At 32.7% G+C, this 5,957-nt stretch overlaps 1 pseudogene; it reads left to right on the top strand.

Annotated features, from left to right (window-relative positions):
* The first annotated feature begins 4,427 nt into the window (after positions 1–4,427).
* On the top strand, positions 4,428–5,458 carry LOC138386523 (histone-lysine N-methyltransferase SETMAR-like; annotated as a pseudogene).
* The last annotated feature ends 499 nt before the right edge of the window (positions 5,459–5,957 follow it).

Below are 5,957 nucleotides of genomic sequence, written 5' to 3' on the forward strand. Positions count from 1 at the left end.
GAATAGAGAAGGTGTCCCTTGGAAGTTTAATGGTAAAGGGAATGAAAACAAAAGGTGAAAACAAAGAACCTGGCAGAAACAAAATAGGATCACAAAAATCAGAAGACATACAAATTCAACTTTTCAAAATGGCACAGTTGATTACAGAAAGCATACTTCGCTTTGCCAACAGAAGAGAACACTCTTGAACTACAAAATAGTTATTAGTCCTACTAATTAGCCTGTTTCTGCTAGTCCAGAAAAAAAGGTGGAAGGCAATATAAAACAAATAGTAATGTTAGACAGATGCATATAAGGCTAACTTAAGAAGAAAATAGGAGATGTGAATAAAACCACTTGGTTGATGCAGATATTAGTTTTCACAGCCATTGTAAGCCAGGCAAGTATATGGCACATCCCCATTATCTTTTGATTGCTTCTTAACTTTTTGTGTGGAACAAGATATTCCATGATAATCTTATATTTTTTCTTGCCCAGGCTAAGGAATCAGTCATTTCTCCCAAGATGAAAATTGTTTTTTAAAGAGCAACCAAGAACAGAGATAAACTGAAACAATACATTGCCAGCTAAATTACATATCCTTAAACAACCATTCACAAATATGCAAAAATGTCTCAAGTCAGAAATTCAAAAACTCAGAAAAGACACATATCCAATAGCCCCATTTAAATATGGAATGAGTTAACACATTTTGAAAAAAAGTTTAAAAAGAACAAAATTATATCAGAAATAAATACTAAATTACAAGTTTCGTAAGAGATAATAAATCAGACTGGAGTTATAAAAAATTTAAACATGAAAATTAAGTTAAGAAATAAAAGACATCAGATAGAAAAAGATCAATAAGGCAGGCAAAGATATCTAGTGCGCATATATATATATATATATATAACTGGAGTACCTGAAATACTATTCTTGAAAAAATTATTGCTTAGCCAAAAATTGGCTAAGAATTGTCATCTCTGAGACATCTACAAGCAAAACTATTTGAAGTTGAAGATAAAAATAAAACCTGGAGGGGAAGGGGCCAAGATGACAGACTACAAGCATCCTGAACTTAACGCTCTGAAGGAGAGGATCAAAGGTTGCAGGTAGAGTTTCAGCCACAAATGGACTGTCTCAGAGAGAGCATGTTGAATCATTAGAGAAGTGATTGGGCAAGTCTCAGCTTTTCAAGGAATGCTTACATATGTGTGTATGTGTGTGTGTGTGTGTCTGTGTGTATATGTACATACATACATATATGTGTAAAAATTGTATAATGAAATAACTTTTGTAGAATAGTACCTGATATGTAGTAAGTGCTAAATATTTAAAGTTATTTTATTTTGCTAAAACATGGTGTCTTACAAATGAGAAGTTAAGCATTGAAAAATAAGAATTAATAAAAAGACAATGTTCAAGTATAATGTGCCAGAAAAATTAAATTTAGATCTTTCTTTGGAGTCTTTTGGAAAGAGAAAAATAATATCTCAACTTAAAAATTATTAGAAATAGCAGTATTAAGGATAACCATATTTTCAGATTGGAAAAGAAAGAAAGGAATATTAAAGTAAGATGAACGATATAGGTTGAGTAGCTTATTGACAAATGGAAATGGTTTCATAGGACTAAATTGAAGGAAGATGGCCAGGGGTAAAGAAAAAAAAAGAGTGAGCTACATGTGATCACTGAAGTACAGATGTTTCTTGACTTACAATGGGGTTACATCCTGATAAACCCATTATAAGTTGAACATATAAATCAAAAATGGATTTAATACACCTAACCTACCTAATATCATAGCCTAACTTGGCCTACCTTAAAAGTGCTCAGAACACTTAATTACCCTACAGCTGGGCAAAATTGTCTAGCACAAAGCCTGTTTTATACCAAAGTGTTGAATATCTCATGTGTTACATATTGCTAGCTGAGAAAAAGATCAAAATACAAAATTTTAAGTACATTGAAATAGCAACCATTCTGTATCATCATTAAACTGAAAAATTACAAGTCAAGAATGGTCTGTACAAGAAATTAGAGGAAAGTTAGAGAGAGAGATACACATAATGGTGCTAGTAACCATTTATTTAATGTGTATGGCACTTTAACACTCCTCTGACCTTGGAGGTAAAGGAGCCAGAAAGTCAGGAGGCAATCTTGTGTGAAACAATAACGATGGAGTATGACAGGATCAAATGGTTTCCTGGAGGGGGTACTAAACCAAAAAGAGGAAAGGCATATGCTCCACAGTAAGCAGTTGTTGGTTTTTATTTCAGTTAAACATAGTCAATATGTTTAAAAACAATGCCTTAAATTAGTTGAAAAACTAATTTTCCCCAGCTGGTAAATCTCAGTAAAATATAACATAATTCTGTTTAGGCTTGCTAAAATAACCTTAATTAAATTAAACAACAATAACAATGGCAAAGTGAGAATGAAAAACCCAATTTACTTCCAATATTTGAACCATGAAATTTTTACTTCAAACTTGTAAAGGATCAGTACTAATTGTTAAAACATTTTGGAAGCTGTATGTCCTTTAGATTATATTTGTTAAGACCTCTATTTCTTTTAGGCACAATCATCTGTGCAAATTTGGCTCAAGTCTGCAGGTATGTTTGGGTATCAAATACAGTTATTATTTTCTATATAATGACTGAAGAAGTATTTATGTCAAAGAAGAAACAACACGACTAAAAATGTCAAAGCTCTTGACATTTTTAATATTCATAGGATACAGATGATAGGAACATTTCTGGGAAATATGATGTAAATTTCTGTAAAAAGTCAAAACCATCAAAATAAGGTCATAACATGGAATTTGAGAGCTTGTTTGGAGGTCCTACAAAGTGAACTTATCTACTCTTACACTCTGACCTGAAAAAAGACATTTCACTCTCCTATTGCCTCCAGGATGAGGATATCCATCTAGCCAAACAAAACAACTCTAGAAATCAATGGGATTACAAATAGTAGCCAAATCACCCACAGATAACAAGGTAAGAAGTGAAAAGGGTTTCAGAGATTTGCAAGATGATGTGACAGCACAGATAAGGCTTCAACTGAAGTTATACTTTAACTGAATGGTTAGTAGGTTGTCCCATAAAATATTTCAGTTGCTCCGTTTAGTAAGATTTCACTTTATCAGAACAAAGTGGCAGATATAATCAAAACCAGGTGTCTGCCAACCTAGAACTTGCAATCACTTTGGAAACTTACTGTCTGTGAATAAGACAAAGAATATTTACATAGAATGAATGTTATTAGACTTTATATCCAGCATTATATATAAATTGGGTCAATATTAAGTATTGAGTACTATTATTAATTTAAAGAAAATTTTGTAAGTGAAGGAACATACATTATAGAAAGGTCATTGCAGGAGGGAAAAGTTACTTATGGCAAAGTTTGGACACAATCAACAAATTAAAAAGAAAAAAAGTTAGGCATGGAGCCCACATAGTAGAGAAATGAAAAAAAAGAAGTCATTTAGTTGAAGAGAAACAAAGCTGTTTTAGAGAAAAGATCAGTGTATGAAGTTTAAAATGAATATGCTTGATCCATGGGAGTTTCTTAATAAACTCAAACAGGGAAAGGTCAATAATATTTGCTCGATTTATTGCAAAGTGAGTTGGTGAATGGAAATGCAGGAAAAGGAAAATATTGGAGAGAGAACCATAGGTTTTGAGAGGGAAACTTCTTGGTGGCCATCAGTAGGGTACTTTACAGTTGTCAGAAACTTTATAGCATTATTTTATTTAATAATAGTAAGTTAATTTTAAATTCCATAATAGTTTTTGTTCTTTTTTTGAAAAAAGTGTAGCTTTCATCCCACTTCCTCACATGACTATTTTCATTCTTTCCTACTATTCTTTTGGTCACATACAAGCATATTTAAAATGAGAATAACCATAGAGTAGGTCTCTCTTTGTAATCTTGTGTGTATATTTGTGTGTGTGCATGTGGGTATGCTTGTGAGTGTAAACATTAATGCCCATGTTGTTTAAAGGTATTTAAAAAATATTTAAAAAATATTCAATAAGTGGTTATGCATATTGAATATTTTTTAAATATGTACTCTTATTTATATGATAAATGATGCATTATTAGTGTTTTTGTCCTTCATATATTGAACTTCATAAGTAACTCCTCAGTGTCTACATTTTAAAATATTTTTCATTATGATGTTTTGGTAAGTTCCTTTAAGGAAGTTCAACACCACCAAAAGTATGGAAATTTCTAAATCTCCTCTGAAGTACTGCCATATATTAGGTTGGTGCAAAAGTAATTGCGGTTTTAGCATTATTGAAATTTGCCATTTGATATTGAAATACATTCTTAAGTAAATGTGGTCATGTTGTACATATAATTTTAATATGCATTTCTCGCTTTTTTGTGTGCTAATGACTTACTATTTGCTGTTTATTTTATATTTATTTTAGACTATGGAAATGATGTTAGACAAAAAGCAAATTCGAGCAATTTTTTATTCGCCTTCAAAATGGATCTTAAAGCAGTGGAGACAACTTGCAACATCAACAACACATTTGGCCCAAGAACTGCTAATGAACCTGCAGTGCAGTGGTGGTTCAAGAAGTTTTGCAAAGGAGATGAGAGTCTTGAAGATGAGGAGCTCAGTGACTGGCCATCGGAAGTTGATAACAACCAACTGAGAGCAATCATTGAAGCTGATCCTCTTACAACTACACGAGAAGTTGCTAAAGACCTCAACATTGACCATTCTAGGGATCATACGACATTTGAAGCAAATTGGAAAGGTGAAAAATCTCAATAAATGGGTGCCTCATGAGCTGACTGAAAATCAAAAGAATCGTCATTTTGAAGTGTCATCTTCTCTTATTATACGCAATAACAATGAACCATTTCTCCATCGAATTGTGACATGAGATGAAAAGTGGATTTTATATGACAACCAGCATGATCAGCTCAGTGGTTGGACCCAGAAGAAGCTCCAAAGCACTTCCCAAAGCCAAACGTGCACCCCAAAAAGGTCATGGGCACTGTTTGGTGGTCTGCTGCTGGTCTAACCCATTACAGCTTTCTGAATCCCAGTGAAACCATTACATCTGAGAAGTATGCTCAGCAAATGGATGAGATGCACTGAAAACTGCAACACCTGCAGTCACCATTGGTCAATAGAAAGGGCCCAATTCTTATCCATGACAACCACCGACTGCACATTGTACAACCAAGGCTTCAAAAGTTGAACAAATTGGACTATGAAGTTTTTTCTTATCTGCCATATTCCCCTGACCTCTTGTCAACTGATTACCACTTCTTCAAGAATCTTGACAAATTTTTGCAGGGAAAACGCTTCCACAACCAGTAGGATGGAGAAAATACTCTTCAAGAGTTCGTCGAATCCCAAATCATGGATACTTATGCTACAGGAATAAACAAACTTATTTCTCATTGGGAAAAATGTGTTGACTATAATGGTTCCTATTTTGATTAATAAAGATGTGTTTGAGCCTAATTATAATGATTTAAAATTCATGTTCTGAAGCCACAAGTACTTTTCCACTAACCTAATAATTTCCTTAAGAATTTCTATCAATTTAAACAATCTTCAGCTTTTTCCATTATTCTGAACTGCCATTTTAATACAGAAAAGACAGACAAAACTTGAGAATTTAATAAAATATATTAAAAATTTTTATTACTTGCTATGAGAATCACAGGAAGCTAAAGTTGAGCATAGTTCCAAATTTGGTTTAAATCTTTTTAAATTGTTACATAGTTTCAAAATTCATTCTTGAGTTGTTCAAAAAAATAGAACTTCTTAAGATAGTCAGGGTCAAAAGTATTCTTCATCACCAGAAAATCAGCTTGGAGATATAATGTTACCTATTCAAGAAGGTTTTTTTGTTTTGTTTTGTTTTTAATGGTTAAAGATATTTTTTGAACTTTTATAATTTGCTCATTTTGTGTCCACAGCTATCCTTTGAGATGGA

The sequence above is a fragment of the Eulemur rufifrons genome, chromosome 7 (assembly GCF_041146395.1).
Source record: "Eulemur rufifrons isolate Redbay chromosome 7, OSU_ERuf_1, whole genome shotgun sequence".
Classification (NCBI taxonomy): Eukaryota; Metazoa; Chordata; class Mammalia; order Primates; family Lemuridae; genus Eulemur; species Eulemur rufifrons.